This window comes from Muntiacus reevesi, chromosome 15 (assembly GCF_963930625.1).
Source record: "Muntiacus reevesi chromosome 15, mMunRee1.1, whole genome shotgun sequence".
NCBI lineage: Eukaryota > Metazoa > Chordata > Mammalia > Artiodactyla > Cervidae > Muntiacus > Muntiacus reevesi.
In genome coordinates, this window is record NC_089263.1 from 14,848,885 (window position 1) to 14,870,834 (window position 21,950).

Below are 21,950 nucleotides of genomic sequence, written 5' to 3' on the forward strand. Positions count from 1 at the left end.
TGAGGAGACTGAGGCAGGAGGTAAAATAACTTTCTCTAAGACACAAATTTAGTGAGTGATACGGCCAGTGTGGAGTCTTTCTGTCTCCAGTGGTACCTGATCTGTCATATTGAAGGTTAACAAACATAGTGCAATTCATGTGTGTGCATGCTAAGTCACTTCAGTTGTGTCCAACTCTGTGCGACCCCATGGACTATAGCCCGCCAGGCTCCTCTGTCCATGGGATTAGGGCTGCCATTTCCTTCTTCAGGGGATCTTCCTGGGCCAGGGATCAAATCCGAGTCTTTTATGTCTCCTTCATGGCAGGTCAGTTCTTTACTCCTAGTGCCACCTGGGAAGTCCCTGAATCATACCTGGATTTAACCTAAATTCAAGTCCATTCTGGACCAGATAAATCTGTCCTTTGTGCTCTAGAGAAAAGCAGTATGCCAACTTCACCAGACGCTAAATTAGTCTAAGATAATTTTAAAAATAAGTATTTAGTTAAGTGATTGCTGTGTTCCAGACACTGGGCTAGGCCTTTTAAATTAATTAGTGCCCGGCAATCATAGAAGAGAATCATATGACAGGCATACCTCGTTTATTGCCCCTCACTTTATTGCACTTCATACACAGATACTGCATTCTTTACAGACTGAAGGTTTGCAGCAGCCCTGCATCAAGCAAGTCTACTGGCACCATTTTCCAACAGCATTTGTTCACTTCATGTAACTGTGTCCCATTTTTGTAATTCTTGCAATATTTCAAAATTTTTCATTATAATTGTGTTCGTTATGTGATCTTTGATCTTTCCTGTTACTATTACAAAAACTTATGACTTGCTGAAGGTTCAGGTGAAGGTTAGCATTTCTTAGCAATTAAATATCTTAATTTAGTGCTTCACTGGTCGCTCAGTGGTAAAGAATCCACAACAGTGCAGGAGATGCCGGTTTGATCTCTGGGTCAGGAAGATCCCCTGGAGGAAGGAATGGCAACCCACTCCAGTATTCTTGCCTGGGAAATTCTATGGACAGAAGAACCTGGCGGGCTATAATCTATGGGGTCACAAAAGAGTCAGACATGACAGAGACTGAACACACACACACAGAGGAAAAAAGGAAATCACCCCCAAAATACAATGAAAATGTAGAAATGGAAACAAGAATAAAAATATAAGAATATTAAAGGATTAATTTAGGAGATCCATGACTTAGCGATTAAAAAATAACAATTTTTTAATTAAGGGATGTGTTTCTTTTTAGTCATAATGCTGTTACACACTAACAGAGTGCAACGTAGTGTAAACGTTAACTTTTATATGCACTGGGAAACAAAATTTCATGTGACTCGCTTTATTGCAATAGTCGCTTTATTGCTACAGTCTGGAACCAAATCAATAGTATCTTCAACATTTGCATGTATTCAGATCATCCCTACTGTTGTTGTTGCTGTTCAGTTGTGTCCGCCTGTTTGCAACCCCATGGACTGCAGCACGCCAGACCTCCCTGTCCTTCACTATCTCTCAGAGCCTGCTCAAGCTCATGTCCAGTGAGTCAGTGATGTCATCCAACTATCTCATCCTCTATCATCCCCTTCTCCTCTTGCCTTCAATCTTTCCCAGCATCAAGATTCCTATTGTTAGCTGCCTAAATTACCCAGCCAGTAAGAAACAGAGCCATATGCCCAGAACCAGCTTGCCATGATGTCATCTAGTTATAGAATAGCAGAGAGGAAGTTCTATTCAGAAGCTTTGGCAGGCTTGGGAAGATGAAATTGCAGACTAGTGTCCAGTCGTAGAAACCTTGTCTTCAGGATCCTCTGTCCTAGACTGTGAGGGTAACAATCTAGTGACCTAAGCTCCAACAAGAGGCCACATCATGACTTGCTCCATGCTGAAATACAGTACCTAAGAGACTTCTCACAGACTCGATGGACATGAGTTTGAGCAAGCTTCAGGAGTTGGTGATGGACAGGGAAGCCTGGGGTGCTGCAGTCCATGGGGTCACAAAGAGTCGGATACGACTGAGTGACTGAACTGACTGAAGAGACTTCTAGCTCTTGTTAATTGCAACCCTACCCAGAGAAAGGTAGCTTTGCCCCCTTGTAAGAGTCACCAGAAAGTTCACACTTCAATAAAACTACAAGAATGGTCCCCACCTTGTATGGATGAGAGTTTCAACTCTTCTTCCAACCAGTCTATCTGGGGAGACTGTTTAGATTTGTTTTGGTTACCAGCACTAGTAACAGGTCAAAACACTGACTTGATTGACCTCATTCAGTTGCCTAAGAGCCTCTTGACTTGTTATCTCATTGTCTCCATACAATCTTTCCTTCTGTGCAGGTAGATCGACTTGCAGGAGATGTTCCATTCTTTCTCTGGACTTCTGCTGGGGCCCTTTCTCCCTCCTGGTCTCTGTCCTTAGAAACTTCCCTTATCTTCCCTAATGGTCCAGTGGCTAAGACTCCACACTCCCAATGCAGGGCACCAGGGTTCCATCCCTGTTCAGGGAACTAGATCCCATGTGCCACAATTGAAGAAGATCCCGTGAAGCCAAATAAATAATTATTTTCTTTTAGGAAAAAAAAAAGCAAAAAAAAAAAAATCTCCCTGACTTTTAACACCCAGCTCTGGTCACACCTTCACTCTACCTTGGCATTTGGCAAACAGGCTATTATTTTTTGTTCATGAGTTTTTAAAATTGACTCTTTTGCATATTTTATTTCTCTTAAGTCAGAAGCTTCTCAAGGACAAGGATCTTATCTTTTTATTTACTTGGTTTCCCACCCCTGACACATAGCATTCTCTTCACATATGACAGATTGCCTGGCCACCTTTTGTTTCCTCTGGCCCAGCCTCCAAAATAACGAAAAACATCACACAAGCAAATAGGGGAAAGGTCTGGGCTTTCCAGTCTATAGAAAAATAGATAATTCTCTCTGGGCACTTTCGTATGAGTTTCTTGGTTGCTAATCAGATTTCACTTAGTCATTAGTGACTTTCAAAAACAAACATAATTAAGATTTACTCAAGACCTCAGTGTGCCAGGTTCTCACACACATTATTTCAGTTGTCCTCACGACAACCATGAAGAGCAATAAATGTTTTTCTCATTTTGGAGATGAGAAAAATGACTCTGAGCTATTTAAGTTATTTTCCCAAGGCCTTCTGGATTCAAAGTCCAGTCTAATGCCAAACCCTATCGTCTTCTGCTCAACTGCACAGCCCCCAGCTTCGCTCCAGGGCTGACTTGCCCGACCTGCTCATTCCTCTTCATTGACAGGCTTATCTGTAAGTTGCATAACATCGACTCCAAGGGAGAATGATAATGGCCTCCTGATAAAAGGGAGTAGGAAAGAGGAAAAATTTTTTCTGAGACTCCACTGTGTGCCAGGCCATACGCTAGCTTCTTCTTTTTCTTCTTTGATAATCTTGCTGTTCAGTTGCTCAGGTGTGTCCAACTCTTTGCGACACCAGGCTCCTCTGTCCATGGAATTTTCCAAGCAAGAAAACTGGAATGGGTTGCCATTTCCTACTCCAGGCGATCTTCCCAAGCCAGAGATCGAGTCTGCATCTCCTGCATTGGCAGATGGATTCTTTATCACTGAGCTACCAGGGAAGCCTATTTGGTGTCTTAGCTGTTCATTTTTTCAAAATGCTGTTTGATGAAGTTTTTTAGTTTAATATAGTTGAATCAATCAGTCTTTTCCATCATGATTTAAACTTTTTGTATCTTGTTTGAGAATTCCTTCCCCACTTTCATAATCATAAGATATTCCTACAATTTCTTTTAAGTTTTTTTTTTAAAACAGAGAAGAGTCAATTTTGACTCTTTCGTGCTAGATCTGTTTCTTTGGCCACTTTTGTTATTATATTCACACAAAATGGTCTGCCACAGAGAATCCTGCCCCTTCGCCTGACTATTAAGCTAATGTGCTTTCATTCAGAATCCTGAAAGAATGAACATATCCCCTCTGCCTGTGGCTTGCCATTCTAGAAGATACTTGCAAGATTAAAGGCTTTTTTACTGTTTTCTTACCTCCCCCCATCTCTGACACATGAAAGAACCTGGCATCCAGACCCTGACAAAATGCTTATTTTGAGACATTACTCTGCCATCTTCTCAGTCAGTTGGCTTTCCAAATAAAGTCATATTCCTTGCCTCAACACCTCATCCTTGGATTTACTGGCCTCTCTGGGGTGAGCACTGCCAGCTTAGACTCGGTAACACGTTTCTGTACATCCCCTCCCCTTGGCACTGCCTTCCCACAGGTCACCACGGAGCAAAAACATGGAATGCTTCACAAATTTGCATGTCATCCTCATGCAGAGGCCACCCTAGTCTTCTCCGAATCATTCCAGTCTTAGCATATGTGCTGCCAAAATGAGCACTATGCCAGCCCCAGCTTCTTTATACACACTCACTCTTCCTAGTCACCTCATTGTGCAAATAAGAAAACCCAAGCTCAGGAAGTCACGACTTCCCCCGTTTACCCCCGCAAGTGCGTGTTAAGATCCAGGTGGTTAGGACCACCTAACCCAGAGCACAAACATGGAACTTCCTAGGAATACAGTGATGTTCTACTAAAGTAATGGGCTCTGGGACTTCCCTAGGGGTCTGGTGGTTAAGAATCCACTTGCCAATGCAGGCGACATAGGTTCACTCCCTGGTCTGGGAGGGCATGTCCCACATGTCTTGAGGCAACTAAGGCCATGCGCCACAATTACTGAGACCGTGCCGGAGAGCCCGTGGTCCACAATGAGAGAAGCCGCTGCAACACGAAGCCTGCACACCACAGCAAAGAGTAACCCCCACTCACTACAACTACAGAAAGTCCACGCAAAGCAATGAAGACCCATCACAGCCAAAAATAAATACATACATTTTAAAAATAATAATTATAAGAAAAAATAAAGTAGTGGGCTCTGTTTTCAGAATTGAGGACTAAGATTTTGGCAGGTTGTCAGACCCAATCAGTAACGTGGTGTTCCATGTAAGTGGAATAAGATTCTGAAAGCCACAAACTGGTGACATTGATGATGTCAGGCACTTATTGTGATGATGTGGCTCTCTGAAGACCACAAGAGGAAACTCAGGAGGTCCCAAGCCAAAACCACACAGCCAGCCATCCCCCGGGGGCTGACTGCCCATTAGCGTGCTGCCCATACATCTGTGTGGTGGCAAGAGACCCCAGAAACCACCAGTCCCACTGTATAAGTTTAAACAGCTATCCGCAGGCCATCTCTTGGGGAGAAATCTCTGCTGAACCATCCTTTGGTCATGGAGCCCACTGGATCAACATTGCACACAATGGAATAACACAAATCATTTTAAAATCAGACATATAGCAAATACTTCTTGCGTTCTCCACTTAGCAGTCATTCATTTCCTTCCTGGAAACACCCTAGGTTTCCTCTGAGCCCCGCCCTTCCCTGCTGTCAGTAAGTTGACTCTCCTAGTGACACCAGGGGCAGGCAGGTGACCAGGCCCAGCCAATCAGACTGCTGTGTTCTCTTCTGGCTCACAGTTATGTGTCCAGATAAGCTTGCAACCCAGTGATACCCAATGAGACTTTTGCTTGCACTGTAGGGAGAAGGACACCCTCTCTTTCCTTCTGGGTTTTCACCTGGCAGGATGTTGACTTAGAATTGAGAGCAGTCAGTTTTCCTCTGCAGAGTTAGAAAATGCAGTCACCACACAGAGGAGGGTGCTCCATTGGTTGAGACTCCATGATCCCAATGCAGGGGACTCGATCCCTGGTTTGGGAACTAGGGTCACACACGCCTCAAGGCAACTATATATATAGTAGAGCTAGACCACATACGTAGTTCAGTTCAGTTCAGTTCAGTCACTCAGTCGTGTTCCGACTTTTTGTGATCCCATGAATCGCAGCACGCCAGGCCTCCCTGTCCATCACCAACTCCCAGAGTTTACTCAAACTCATGTCCATTGAGTCGGTGATGCCATCCAGCCATCTCATCCTCTGTCGTCCCCTTCTCCTCCTGCCCCCAATCCCTCCCAGCATCAGGGTCTTTTCCATTGAGTCAACTCTTCACATGAGGTGGCCAAAGGATTGGAGTTTCAGCTTCAGCATCAGTCCTTCCAATGGACACCCAGGACTGATCTCCTTTAGGATGGACTGGTTGGATCTCCTTGCAGTCCAAGGGACTCTCAAGAGTCTTCTCCAACACCACAGTTCAAAAGTATCAATTCTTTGACACTCAGCTTTCTTCACAGTCCAAGTCTCACATCCATACATCACCACTGGAAAAATCATAGCCTTGACTAGATGTACCTTTGTTGGCAAAGTAATGTCTCTGCTTTTTAATATGCCATCTAGATTGGTCATAACTTTCCTTCCAAGGAGTAAGCATCTTTTAATTTCATGGCTGCAATCACCATCTGCAGTGATTTTACATATGTGTGTGTATATATATATATACCTATATAACTCTATCATTTAAAAAAAATAATCACCACAGAAGAAAGCACAGATACTGTTGTGGACCAAATAGTTGCACTCTAGCCCCAAACTCGTGTGTTGAAATCCTAACCCCAGTGTGACAGTATCAGTTAGTGGGGCCCTTTGGGAGACGTTTAGGGCATGACGGTGGAGCCCTCATCAATGGGTAAAGCTCAATGCCTTTATTAAAGAGACTCCAAGAGAGCTCTTTTGCTCCTTATGCCATGTGAGGACACAGTGAGAAGACAACCATCTATGAAATAGGAAGCCAGCCCTCATCAAACACTGACATGCCAGCACCTTGATCTCAGACTTCTAAGCCTGCAGAACTGAGAGAACTGAATGTCTGCTGTCTAAGCCACCCAGTTGGACTTCCTGGTAGCGCAGTAAATAAGAATCCACTTGCCAATACAGGGCACATGGGTTCAACCCCCGGTCCAGGAAGATTCCACGTGCCGTGGAGCAGCCAAGTCCGTGTGCCACAACCTCTGAGGCAGTGCTCCAGCTAATGAAGCCTGAGTGCCTAAAGCAGCCTGCACTCGGCAGCAAGAGGAGCCGCCAAGATGAGAAGCCTGAGCACCGAAACAAACTCACCATGGCTAGAGAAAAGCCCGTGAGCACCGACGAATACCCAGCACAGCCAAAAACAGACTAAATAGAATAAGCCACCCAGTCTATGGCATCAGCATTTCTGTTATAGCAGCTCGAACACAGTAAGACAGATACAAATGAAGACGGTCCTAATGCCCTTGTTTTGCAGTTGCGCCCTATGGGTTGCATCCTAATGACATTCTTTGACCCTTAAAGCTGGCCTGGATTTTTCAATTTCCTGAGATAATGAATTCCCACTTTTTTGCTTCAGTCAGTTTGAATCTATTTTTGTATCACTTGCAAGAGAAAAAATCCTGACACAATGGCTTTTCAAAACAGAAGTCCCTCCGGGGGGTGGGAAAAAGTCCCTCTCCCTTGAGGTTTTGGGGCTTCTGAGTTAACGACAGTCTGATAGAACTGAATCTTGTTCATATCTTTGCTTAACTGTCTCCTCAGTAAGGCCTTTCCTGACTAAAGTCATTTCAATTATGACTTCCTCCAACCCAGTAACCTTGTCCCCCTCCCTGTTCTATTTTTAAGTTTTCATCATGCAATACACTACTTATTTTACTTGTTTGTTTGTTGTCTGTCTTCCATAACTAGAATGTAAGTCATAAAGATGGGGGTTTTTAGTCTATTTTATTCATTAATGTCTCCATGGCCTTCCCTGGTGGCTCAGATGATAAAGAATCCTCCTGCAGTGCAGGAGACCTGTGTTCGATCCCTGGGTCAGGAAGATGCCCTGGAGAAGGGCATGGCAACCCACTCCAGTATTCTTGCCTAGAGAATCCCATGGACAGGGGAGCCTGGGGGGCTAGAGTCCACAGGGTCACAAAGAGTCAGACACGACTGAGCAACTAAAACACGTTGGACTCAGAGAGACTTGGGTTCAAATCTAGACTCCCCAGTGACTGGTTACTTGCTCTACATAAGTTTCAGTGAGATTCAGTTTCTCACATATGAAGTAGAGTGGGGGTAATAATTGATACTCTCAGGATTATTATGAGATCACGTGAGATGATACATCCTTGCCTGCCATCCTATAGGCTTCCATTATAGGTTATCTATACATAGGGCAACCAACCAGAATGAGAAAGAGAACTCACTAAAATGATACGTCAAAAGACCCTGCTCATCTTTTGTGAATCCATGATGACTGAGGAACAACCAAGGGTATATACTTGACTCAGTATGACAACCAAGATTTTTGTCCACTGCTAGCATGACTACCTGGTTTTAGAATGACTGATCCAAGAAATAAGACTTTTGGATGGTGTGGGAATTCTTGTGGGACACAGATGATAAATTGATGTCTACTGGCAAAAGATGATGTGACTTGTATTACATGCTTATTTATTTAATGTTGTAGATTAAATGTTTGTGTCCACCCTGAAATTCCTATATTGAAGCCCTCTCCCCAACAATGTGATGGTGTTTGGAGATGGAGCCTATGGAAGGTCATTAGGGTTTGATGAGGTAATAAAGGTGGTGTCCAGGCTTCTCTAGTGGTCCGTTGGTAATGAATACACCTGCCAATGCAGAAGACACCAGTTCGATTCCTGGTCCAGGAAGATCCCACATGCTGTGGGGCAACGAAGCCCATGAACTAAAACTACTGAGCCTGTACTCTCAAGCCTGTGCTCAGCGACAAGAGAAACCACCGCACAGAGAAGCCTGGGTACAACAACTACAAGTAGGCTCTGCACACTGTACCTAGAGAAAGCCAGAGCACAGCAAGGAAGACCCAAGGCAATCAAAAATAATAAATAAAATACATTTTTAAAAAATTAATAAGTGGCTCAAGGCTGAAGCAGAAGCTCCAATACTTTGGCCACTTGATGCAAAGAGCCAACTCATTGGAAAAGACCTTGATGCTGGGAAAGATTGAGGGCAGGAGGAGAAGGGGACGACAGAGGATGAGATGGTTGGATGGCATCACCAACTCAATGGACGTGAGTTTGAGAAAACTCCAAGAAATGGTGAAGGACAGGGAAGCCAGGCGAGCTGCAGTCCATGGAGTCACAAAGAGTCAGACACAACTTAGTGACTGAACAACAACAAAGGAGGGCTTGCCCTTTATCTCTCTCTCCCCCACCTTCCCCATCAAATGAGGACACAGAAGGAGGTGGCCATCTGCAAGTCAGGAGGAAAGACCTGCCAAGAACCTGACTGTGCTGTTACCGTGATCTCAAGCTTCTAACCGGCAGAACTGTGAGAAAATAGATACCTGTTGTTTAAGCCACCCAGTCTATGGTATTTGTTATGGCAGCCCAAGCTGACAAAGACACTTGGGTAGTATTCCTTTCTTGTTGCATACACAAAATAATGAGAATCTGTGTAATTAAAAGTAAAGTGTGAATTAAAAATGTCAGGGGCAAGGAAAGTGCACCTTAGAACCGAAAGCATAGAGGAAGGGGAGGAGCAAGTAGTTCATGGGGTAATCGAGAGTTCTAGCACTGGTTCCCAATAGGAAAAGGAGTGTGTCAAGGCTGTATATTGTCACCCTGCTTATTTAACTTCTATGCAAAGCACATCATGCGAAACGCTGGGCTGGAAGAAGCACAAGCTGGAATCAACATTGCCGGGAGAAACATCAATAACCTCAGATATGCAGATGACACCACCCTTATGGCAGAAAGTGAAGAGGAACTAAAAAGCCTCTTGATGAAAGTGAAGGAGGAGAGTGAAAAAGTTGGCTTAAATCTTAACATTCAGAAAACTAAGATCATGGTGTCTGGTCCCATCACTTCATGTGAAATAAATGGGGAGACAGTGCAAGCAGTGTCAGACTTTATTTTTGGGGGCTCCAAATCACTACAGATGGTGATTGCAGCCATGAAATTAAAAGATGCTTACTCCTTGGAAGGAAAGTTATGACCAACCTAGATAGCATATTAAAAAGCAGAGACATTACTCTGCCAACAAAGGTCCATCTGGTCAAGGCTATGGTTTTTCCAGTGGTCATGTATGAATGTGAGACTTGGACTGTGAAGAAAGCTGAGTGTCAAAGAATTGATGCTTTTGAACTGTGGTGTTGGAGAAGACTCTTGAGAGTCCCTTGGACTGCAAGGAAATCCAACCAGTCCATCCTAAAGGAGATCAGTCCTGGGTGTCCATTGGAAGGACTGATGCTGAAGCTGAAACTCCAATCCTTTGGCCACCTCATGTGAAGAGTTGACTCATTGGAAAAGACCCTGATGCTGGGAGGGATTGGGGGCAGGAGGAGAAGGGGACGACAGAGGATGAGATGGCTGGATGGCATCACTGACTCGATGGACATGAGTTTGAGTAAACTCTGGGAGTTGGTGATGGACAGGGAGGCCTGGCATGCTGCGATTCATGGGGTCACAAAGAGTCGGACACGACTGAGCGACTGAACTGAACTGAACTGAGCACTGAGATTTATATTTCTATGAGCTTCCAGCTGGCCAGAGAAAAGAGATAGAGGGAGACATTGTAAGGGTCAGCAAAGGGCAGTTTCCCATTGGCTTAATCTCTAGAGGTTTAGAAACTTCTTGAGTTCAAGAGCAGCATCAATTATTTAGCAGTATATAAGGTTTGGCTACTTGACTCCATCATTATATGATTGGGTCCTTAACAAATAAGCTCAGGTGAGTAGGTTCAAATGAGCATGTTGAACTTTAAGAATTGCCAAGGGAGCTCCCCGGCAGTCCAGTGGTTAAGACTCAGTGCTTTCATTGTCGAGGCCCAGGTTTGATTCCTGGTCAGGGAACTAAGATCCTGACCAGAATGTCACGTGGCATAGCTAGAAAAAAAAAAAAGAAAAACAACTGTTGAGAAGTTATCCAGTAGGCTGAGGCTTCCCTGGTGGCTCAGATGATAAAGAATCTGCCTGCAATGCAGGAGACCCAGGTTCAATCCCAGGGTCTGAAAGATCCCCTGGAGAAGGGAATGGCTACCCACTCTAGTATTTTGCCTGGAGAATCCCATGGACAGAGGAGCCTGGGGGGCTACAGTCCATGGGGTTGCAAGGAGTTGGACATGACTGAGTGACTAACTTTCACTTTCACTTTTTCTATCCAATAGAATGCCTGCTTTGGCTCATCACATTTAATGAAGTTTCTTTTTTAAGTTGGTGGCAACTTCTTTATTTTTTATAAGTTTAAAAAAAAAAAAATTTATTTGGCTGCACCAGATCTTAGTTGCAGCACATGACATCCTCATTCTTGTGGAATCTAGTTCCCCAACCCCATGGAATCCAAGCCCTCTGCATTGAGATCGTGGAGTCCTAGCCACTGGACCATCAAGGGAGCCCAGGCAACTTTTTACAAATAGACTCCTTTTTGTCCTATAATAGTGGATGTGAGTTTTTTAAAGAACATTTCTCACCATGGAGCCCTTTAGGTTCTATCCTAGTTACTCCATGAACCTTTCTGCAACTCACTCTCCTTATTGTAAGAATAAATAATCCCAGCTCAGAGAGGTTAAGTAATTTGCCTGCAGGCTTCCGGCTAATATGTGAAATAATGGGAACCAAACAGCTTCTGCTGTTTTCATTCATCAGTGTTCCTCACGCTTTATTCCTATATGTGCCTTCTTCACTTTCTTTGTCTTACCCTCTAACATGCATGATTGTTTAACATTTTTCAGCAAATTAACTCTCTGTATTATACGTTTAATTTTTTCTTAAGCAGTATTCATGAAATTATGAATTTGATGTGCTTGTTATATGATATGTATGTTATATTAACAATATTATTGTGTGTGTATGCTCAGTCACTTAGTTGTGCTGACACTTTCCTTTTTTTTTTTGTCTTTTTTTTTGTCTGACTCTTTTCAACCCATGGACTGTAGCCCGCCAGGCTCTTCTGTCCGTGGGATTCTCCAGGCAAGAATGCTGGAGTGGGTTTCCATTTCCTCCTCCAGCAGATCTTCAGACCCAGGGATTGAACCCATGTCTCTTTTGCAGATGTTTCACCACTGCTCCATCTGAGAAGCTGTATATTAACAATATTATTAATTCACATTAAAATAACTATATAGCCTATTAATTTTTAAATTTAAAGTCATGTGCATATGACCTAACATATTCCTCTAATGGTGTGCACTTTCAACCATTGGAAAGCCTTACACTGTGTCCAGAAGTGAAAAAAGGTGAACATTTCAATGAACAATACTGTTTGTTGCTGCTGTTCTGGGTTCTAGAGTAACAAGACCAGTTTTTAAGCAAGGCTCATCCACTGTCTCTGAAAGCAAAAGAAAAATTTGAGACTCCAGAATGTTTTGAACAGCCATGGTGTTATCACAAGAGACATGGCTAGACTTACAAAAAGTCTGCAGTGAGGGGATACAATCACTTAAATAGCTAGGTTTTGTTCTTCTGTTCAAAATAAACATTTCTTAATAGTTACACTTCAAGTAATGCCATGAATAAAAATCAAACAAAAAATCTTTGGACTTGGATAACTAGAAGCAGACTAATAGCAAATCATATTTAAATAAGGCCTTCATAAGTGCATCATGATGAAACAAGCAATAAGGTTAATTAAGTCTTTATGTTCTATTATATAGCTAGGAACCCAGCCTCTTTAGATTAAACAATATTGAAGATAGAAGGGCATGTGGTAAGTTGCAATTATGCCCAGTGTATCAATGAAATACTCTTCTTGAATTTTCACTGGTTGCTTTTAAAGTTAGTTTGAGCAGTAATCCCAAGAAAGGAATCTTTTGATCTAACCAAATGAAGGAGTAATCCATTAGTGCTCAAGCAAGAAAGACATAGGACTTCCCAGGTGGCACAGTGATAAAGAATCCACCTGCCAATGCAGGAGATGCTAGAGACTTGGGTTCGATTCCTAGGTCAGGAAGATCCCCTGCAAGAGGGCGTGGCAACCCACTCCAGTATTCTTGCTTGGGAAATTCCACGGACAGAGGAGCCTGGCAGGCTACAGTCCATGGGGTCACAAAGAGTTGGACATGACTGAGAACACACACACACACACACACACACACACACACACACACAGGAAGACATCATTTGTTCACACAGCCAACAGCTACTGGATGGTTGCCTAGTGATGCTGGATATTGTACTAGGTTCTAAGATACCCTAATAAGATATGGTCCCTGAGCTTGGGGAGCTCATAGCCTAGTTGGAGAGATAAATAAATCAAACAGAACAATCATGCTGTGTTGTGTGGGTACAGGTATTGGGTTGGGCAAAAAGTTCATTCGGGTCTTTACATAAGATGGTACGGAAAAACCTGAACGAACTTTTTGGTCAACCCAATACTAGGGGGTCCTGGCAAAAAGGAATTAAATACAGCCTGAAGGAGTCAAGACAGGCTTCAAAGAGAAGAGAAAGGGGCAGAGCTAAGTGCTTATGAATGAACTGGAGTTAGCAATGAGGCAACTCCAGGCAGAAGGACTAAATCACATTTGGGAAAGCACCTTAATGAGGGACAACAGGATGGAACTGAAGACCAGGTCACTTATGGTGAACAAGTCATTCAATACGGCTTGAATGAAGAAGGGGAGAAAAAGTTCAAGCTGGAGATGGACCAGGTGATGACAGGCCTAACTAACTAGTTTACCCTGAGGACTATATAGCCGTTCGAACGTGGTAAGCAGAGGAAACTTGGGTTGCCTGATGGCGGCTGCCAAGACTCCTCTGTAAGGGCTGCTCGGCTCCATTCTTGGGACTTTCCCTGGACGCATTTGGCAACAGGGCAGCAGCTGCGATTACTGACGGCTGGAAAACAGGGTCTCTCTGGCATGTTATTCGGGCAAGTGTAATTACGGATAATGGGCCTCAATTTGCCCATCAGGAATTTGCACAGTTGGCTCTGTCGCTGGAATTTCAATATTTCACGTTGTGCTTGTGTACCAGAGTTAGACAGCAGGAGAAGCAGAAGCGGCCGTGGTTTCTCAGCAGCCCCGTGCGTTGACTTTGGAAATGGTCCCGGGCCTTTGTGAAGCAGTGGCCCTTCCTTGAAAATCAGGCCTTGCCTTGAGCAAACCCATCCCCCCGGAAAAGGTTTCCAGCCATGCTCCTCAAGCACCAGGTCTGGAAGCCGAGCAGACAGGACCTGCTGGCCCAGTGGGGCCGAGGTCCTCTCCTGGAGTCCACAGCTGGTAAGGAGGACTGCGTCCACTAAGATCCTGCTCTGTAACCCAGGCTGACACACAATTTAAAAAAAAAAACAAAAAAGATGCTTTGAATGTGAATATTTCAGCTCCACTTAGGGCAACTGCTTTGGAAACTCTTGCTTCATTACTGTTTTTCTTCTTTATGCTGCCTTCTGGGGCAGTGTCAACCAATTTTGTTTCCTACTATTCCAGTTTTGTGTTCTGTTCTTGTCCCGGCACTGGCCTTTCTATCCATTCTACACATATTAATATAGTATTTGGCCATATATCAAGTCATGTTCTAAAGGCTTTGTATTAACTCATTTACTTCTCATAACAAAAGTATGCGATAAATACAGATAAGGAAGTTATTATACCCATTTTACAGATGAGAAAATGAAGCCCAGAGTAGGAGAAATCAGATTTGAACCAGGCAATATTGTTCCAAAGTCTCACACCAAACTTCACTTGAATTTCATACATTCCAACCTGTGTTTTCTTAATATCTGAGATATTTTTTTTACTGAGCAACATTTTTGGTGCTAGGTATTTTACATGTGTGATTTCCTCCAGACAGCTGAAAAGGACAGATACAGCTAAATGAACTAAGCCATAGTGATTTAAGCAACTTGCTCGTGATTATGCTGATAGTAAATGGGAAAGCCGCTGGCCTCTGAGCCAGACAGAGCTCCTTATCCCTCCATCTATTGCCTCGTTCTCTCTTATACTGATTGTCTGGGGTATTTTGACAGCTTGAGTCTGCCCTAGGACCGAACCACCATGATGACCCTAGACACAGCCCAGGCCCCGCTCAAGGGGAGGCTATGACAATCCACCACAATCTCAGAGAAAGGAAATAGAAACCTGCAGTTACTCTGTGAGGCTACATGTGAGGGCCTCTTAATAAACAGAGCTCTAACAATTATATTCTCCATTTATTAAATGCTTCCTAATGTGCCAGGCACTTTATATATGATACTCCTAAGCAGCATGACAATCCTACAAGGTCAATATTATTACTGCTATTTTACTGATGAGGAAACAGAGGCTCAAGGAAGTTAAATAATTTACCCACCATCACCCAGTTATTCAGATATGCTGACTCCAATATCTAGACGTTTTCTCCTATACCTGGCTTCTTATGAGCTAGATTCAGAATAAGCCTTTCCAAGGGCTTAGAGAAAATACAGAGGGTGAAAGAAAATGGATTTAGCATGGATTGGGGACGTTTCTTCATTTATTTGGCTTTGCCAGGTCTTAGTTGTGGCACACAGGATCTTTGGTCATGGCATATGAACTCTTAGCTGCGGCATATAGCATCTAGTTCCCTGACCAGGGATTGAACCTGGGCCCCCTGCATAGAGAGTACAGAGTCTTAATCACTGGACCACCAGGGAAACCCCTGGGGGACATTTCCTTTTTTCCTTCCTTCCTCTCTCCTATCCTCCCTCCTTGCTTTCCTTCCTCTTTTCAATTAAAAATGACACAGTGGTTAACAAAGCTAACAGAAGCCCTGGACTTGGCCTCCTGTCATCTTTAAAATCCAAGTTCCACCCATGCACAATTATGACCGCTGACAATAAAATCCCAACCCAGTGTGAATCAGCACAAAGAAAAAGCAAAAGAGGGCAGGGCTGGGGCTTGGTGCTTAGAGTTAGCCCCAAAGTTATGAGTCAGAGAAGTCTTAGGATAACCTCCTGCCAAGTTAATCCCAGGCCAGGGCTTGCCAAGGTGCAGCTGCTCTCACAAACTCCAGAGGACCAAAGTGGACTGCCCTGGGGAGAAAGAGCAGTTCTACTGGGCCGGAGAGAGACCACTGGACAAGTCATAGAAATTGTTGTCATTGACTGAATCTCATTGGTGCTACTGTGGCAGAAGACAGTCCTGCAGTCACATAGGTGGCGGTGTATCTGTTTGATTCTCCTCTGCACTGGACCCAGATACTCAGTAAAGGTGTGTATAATGCATTCAAAATGGAGGAACGGATTTGTTTGTATTACTAACACAATGTTTGCAATGTGAACGAACCAAAAATAAAATGTCAATACAATGCTTGCGTGCTATCCTAAAAACAATGGCATGGGTTTGTGAAATCAAAAGTCGCTCAGTCCTGTCCAACTCTTTGCAACCCCATGAACTGTACCCCTCCAGGCTCCTCTGTCCATGGGGATTCTCCAGGTGAGAATACTGGAGTGGGCTGCCACGCCCTCCTCCAGGGGATCTTCCCAGTGCAGGGATGGAATCCAGGTCTCCCGCATTGTGAGCAGATTCTTTACCAACTGAGCCACCAGGAAGGCCCAAGAATACTGGAGTGGGTAGCCTGTCCCTTCTCCAGGGGATCTTCCCAACCCAGGAGTCGAACTGGGGTCTCCTTCGTTGCAGGCTGATTCTTTACCAACTGAGTTACCAGGGAAGCCCCTGCCTGGGTTTATAGAGACCTAAACAAATGAAAAAGTGTTTGTCTTAGTTTGTCCTTGGTCTGGGTTCTCCACATTGCCTCCAGGTCCACCTCTCTCTCTGAATCTGAACTTTGTGAGTAAATTCTAGGGTCAGAAGGTGTCAGAATCACCTCGTGCTCCAACTTCAGACAGACCTAGGCTCTTATAGAGAGACTAGTCTGCACTTCTTTCTTTAAAAACACAGAAACTATGAAATTTTCTCACATCCTTCTAGAGTAAGAAGAGGGAGTTATCCATCCATGCTTGTGGAAAGAGAAGAGGACTTTAGAATCATAAGGATCCAGAAACAAACTCTGCTACTTACCATCTGTATAAGCTTTGGGCAGTTTATTCATCTGTAACAATGAAGAAAACAAGACTTAACCTTGGAAAGAGGTTAAGAAGACTAGGTGAAAAGGTACATGTTAAAATGCCCAGGACAGGGGAGGGAGGTGGGAGTGGGGTTCAGTATGGGGAACACATGTACACCCATGGCTGATTCATGTCAATGTATGGCAAAACCCACTATAATATTGTAAAATAATTAGCCTCCAATTAAAAAAAAAGAAAAACCTAAAAAATGTTCACTATATTGAAAAAAAGAAAAGTACCCAGGACGATGGCTGGCTTGTAGTTAATTAGATCTTCATCACTCAATCTCCTTGGCTGACCTGTGCTTCTTTCTGTGTTCCCAAGTCCTTCTGAGAGTCCTAGCACCATCTATTCTTTATGATACAGGAATCGTTGATCAGAAATGCACTGAAGGTTACTCTGGGATTCTCTCTGTGTTCCAGAAACAGAAATGGGCAATTCAGTTTTTATTTTATTCCATAAAATGATGAAGCATATATTCTGGGTTAGGGACTGAACTAGGAGCTGGGAATGTATAAATGAATTGTGGGTCTCAGAGGGGGGAAACAGACAAATCAGACTATAGTTGGGATATCGGTAAGGACAAAACTAGAGTTTGCGCACATCCCAGAAGAAGTATTTAAATGGGATTTTCAGGAACTGCCTAAGAGTGTGTGTATGTGTGTGTGTGTGTTGAGAAGTAAGGCATGAAGGAGGGGAGGCAGGTGGGAACCTGAAAGGGCAAGCAGAAGTAGACCAGGTGAGGTATGCAGGTGGGATTGGCTCTGCCTGTAGAAAGAACAATGCCAAGGCACGAAATGTGAAATCATCACCTTTGGTTCTGGTCGCGGGGACCAGCGTATACTAGGGGGCGGGGCCAGGAGAGGGGCGGGGCCAGGGCAGGGGCGGGGCCAGGGCAGTGGCTGGAGAGTTGGGCAGAGGTCAGATTGCAAAGGGCCTGGGGAGGTATGCTATGCAATTTTCGGCTATTAACAGGACACGTACAGTGAGTCCTTGAATCATTCCAAGCAGGAGGGTAACATCAGATTTGCTTTTCTAAATTGCCAAGAAAGGGACTTCCCTGATGGTTCAGTGGTTAAGAATCTGCCTTCCAATGCAGGGGACCTGGATTCCATCCCTTCCAAAGTGGGAACTGAGATCCCACATGCCATGAGGCAGCTAAGCCCCTACGCAGCCACTAGGGAAGCCCATACACTGCACTTACTGAGCCTGAGTGCTCTGGAGCCGCAGCTAGAAAGGAGCCTTGTGCCACATCGAACACCCAGCACAACAAAAAAAGTTGCCATGACAACTTATGTCCACAGATTTAACTTGTTTTTAGGAACTTATGACATTACCTACCCCACTACCCTTCCCAGACTTCCCAGGTGACTCAGTGGGTAAAGAACCCACCTGCAATACAAGAGACACAGGAGATGCAGGCCCAATTCCTGGGTCGGGAATATCCCCGAGAGAAGGGCATGGCAACTCACTCCAGTATTCTTGCCTGGAGAATCCTGTGGACAGTGGAGACTGGAGGGCTACAGTCCATAGCATTGCAAAGACTGAATCGATTGAGCCAAAAAAAAAAAAAAAAATCCCACTGCCCTTATCCCATGGAAAGAGAAAATTATATCTTCAAAAATTAAAATTTTCAAAGAATCACATGCTAGATGGGATTTTGGTTTTGTATTGAGGTGCTGTTGGGGATGGAAGAGACGATTTGATTAGGAATATCGACTTTATGGGGCTTCCCAGGTGACATTAGTGGTAAAGAATCCACCTTCCAATGCAGGAGACGCGGCTTGGGTCCCTGGGTCGGGAAGATCCCCTGGAGCAGGAAATGGCCACCCATTCCCATATTCTTGCCTGGAGAACCCCATGGACAGAGGAGCCTGGCAGGCTACAGTCCATGTGGTCACAAAGAGTCGGACACGACTGAAGTGACTTAGCATGCACACACGCACATCACTTCCCGGACTAGTGATGAATCTGTGTCTCCGGCACTAGCAGGCGGATTCTTCACCCCTGAGCCACCAGGGAAGCCCCAAGTCCATGGTTCTTATAACTTGAACAGGAGTTTTGAGATATTTAACAAATCTGAAGACAATGATATTTACTCTAACAAATGAGTTCTCAGAGGCCTTTCCAAGTGAAAAAGCAGAAGGTCTGTAACCCAACCCTGAAATTTATTAGCAGAATCAGTTTATGACTGTCAAGTCTCACTCTTAAGGCGCCCCGGTGCTTGCCTTCTATTTCTGGCCCTCACTGAAGCTGTTAGCTTCTCACTTTCAAAAGCATTTAGTTCATTCAATTAAAAAAAGGTTATGATTATGAGAAGTCTATTGAAGTGCCCTGAAAATCTGATGACTTCATTTTTTTTTTTGGTAAATCCACAACATTCGTGATGACTTGTTTTTAATCATTGTCACTTCTCTTGATCAAATCAACTGTCAGGGTTTTGGAGTCTCAAGGGCAGTTTATCCTACGAATCAGGACCCATTTATCTGAGGCTCTGTCTCTGTAACTTCAATACAACACGTCCGCATATCAAAAAAATCCCGACCTCAACAGCAGGCGAGATCTGGAAAGCAGACTTAGAAAGTGGATGAAAAAAGAAAGCACAAACTTTCTGTGTTGCAATCCTACATTGCCCTCATTCACCGGGAGGCTTTTCTAATGTCACATTTGTCTTGGCAGATGAAGTGTCACATACTAAGCAGATGATAAGTGGCATAACTCAATGGAAGCATTTGGGAGAGCAACTCAGGAACAAATGAGTAGCTGGAATGTGTAACCACCAGCTCAGACAGGCAAGGTCCTGATTTGGCCACCCGGTTGAAGTGAGACGGGTTGGAGCTTACTTTCTTCTTCTTTTTTTAATTGTATTTATTTATTTTTATCTGTGCTGGGTCTTCATTGCTGCACTGGCTTTTCTCTAGTTGTGGAGAGCAGGGGCTACTCTCTAGCTGCAGTGTGAGGGCTTCTCATTGCGATGGCTTCGCTTGCTGCAGAGCATGGGGTCTAGCGAGTGCCAGCTGCAGTAGCTGCAGCTCCCAGGCTCTAGAGCACAGGCTCAATCGTTGCGATGCACAGACTTAGTTGCTCTGCAGCATGTGGGATCTTCCTAGACCAGGGATCATACCCGTGTCTCCTGCATTGGCAAGTGGACTCTTTCCCACTGAGCCACCAGGGAAGCCTAGGTTTGGGATTACTTTCAAAATCACTCTCCCCAGGAGTGTGCGCATGCACACATGCATGTGAGTGTGTTACACAGCTGTTGTCTTTCTGTCACTGAATACTTAAAGTAGAAAATCAGGAGGTAATGTCATACTTAAAATGAAGGGAGAAACTAAGATCTTCAAGAGAAAAACAAAAGGAGGAAAGCAGATTTCTAAACTGATCTGATATCCACTGCAAGAGACCAGTTAACATTACTCCAGCTACAGAGTGTCTTGTGTCCACAAGCTTTGTCCCTAATGTACGCCGAGGCCAAGGCCTCTGCAAGCAGAGTTTCTAGTCACAGCTCAGCTAGGAATTATAAACCCTCCGGGGTCTGCAGGTCAAGACTTAAGCGCATGAACAAAGGACCTCTTCAAACTAACATGACAGAGACCCATCACGTCCGAACTGAAGCCAGAAAGGGGAAAGAAAACAAAATTAAATAGTTCTTTCATAAATTTCATTCAAGTTTCACAAGCTGAGACCCAGATGTGAAATTTAAAAAACATTCTCTGATGCCTTCATTCTACATGAATAGGTTTCTACATTTAGACAGTCTTGGCGTTTGCAAGGCACTTGCTTTGTGTGAGGGAAAATGAGTGTGGGGACAGGAGAGAGAGAAGAGGGAGGTGAAGGGCCAGCTTTTAGCCTGTACCTGGTTCCAAGGTTTAAGTGCTCTATTTAACTGTGAGAGCAGCTCCCAACTTAAAGTGAGACTCAGAACTATCTTCTTGTGTGCCAGTTACTAATCTGACTCTTCCCTAGTCAGGAGCTTCACAGAGGTGGTGTTCTGGAGCTGATTCTCAAGACTTACCCAGGCAGTGATGCAGTGGAAGAGTTTTTGGGTTGAGGTAGCTGAAGGAGCAAGGGCGGGAAGGAAAAAACTAGAGGAAATGTTCTGGACATGTGAAGATAAAGGACTGAAAGGACTTGGCATCAAACTGGATGTTTGGGGCAGGGCAGAGGGAGATGTTGGAGACGACTTGCGGGTTTTCGTCCAGTGGTGATGTCTATTGAAGAATGGAATAATAGGAAAAGGAATGAATTTGGGATGGGAGGGGGTTGAGACAGGTATCTGCTGATTTTGCCTTCCCAGCGTCTATCTCACACCCTTCTATCCATGGTACTTCAACTTTCCTTCAAGCAAACGCCCATCCTGTATCCTGTATTCACGTGGTTCAGGTGTAACTGACACCGTCTTTGGTTCAGTGGGTAGACGCATGACCCAGGCCTGACTAATCAGGACTTCATCTCCCAGCCCATCAGGACTCTATGCTTTTATATAAAATTGCTTATAGATGCTAATGTAATGGTGGGATGGTGGAACTTTAAACTGTGTTCTCACAGTGATTTAGAAGATTAAGAAATCACCAAAAATAGGGGGATGATGTGATTACAGGGGAGCTAGGTCTTCTCCAGTGACCTGTTTGCAGTGCTATGCTGCCAGTGCTATTGATTCAGGGGTGGACATGTGATCAAAGTTGAGCCAATGAAAGATAGTCCTGAGACTTTTGATCAAAGTGTTGGGAGCTCTCATCTCATTGGGGGTCCAAAGCTGATGAAATGGGAGCCTGGAGCTTCTGGTAGTTACCTTGTTACTATAAGAGAAGAACTGTCTAAGAAAGAACCCAAGACAGAAAAGAGCAGATCCTCCAGAAGGAGATGGTGAAAGACAAAAAAGGTGATGGGGAGAGACAGATTTCTGCTAATGTCATCACTGAATCACTTGGAATCAGACTTGCTTGGAGTCTGTTACTGGATTTAATTCTTCTTTTTTTTCTTGAACCAGTGAACCAAAAAAGTCTTAATGAATATAAA

The 21,950-nt window shown here is 44.1% G+C and overlaps 2 non-coding genes across 2 annotated transcripts; both read right to left on the bottom strand.

Annotated features, from left to right (window-relative positions):
- Window positions 1-4,262: 4,262 nt before the first annotated feature.
- Window positions 4,263-4,369, bottom strand: LOC136147551 (U6 spliceosomal RNA). The gene has a single exon (XR_010659222.1). It is a non-coding gene; the product is annotated as a U6 spliceosomal RNA (small nuclear RNA).
- Window positions 4,370-15,445: 11,076 nt separating this feature from the next.
- Window positions 15,446-15,518, bottom strand: TRNAE-CUC (transfer RNA glutamic acid (anticodon CUC)). The gene has a single exon. It is a non-coding gene; the product is annotated as a tRNA-Glu (tRNA).
- Between the last annotated feature and the right edge of the window lie 6,432 nt (window positions 15,519-21,950).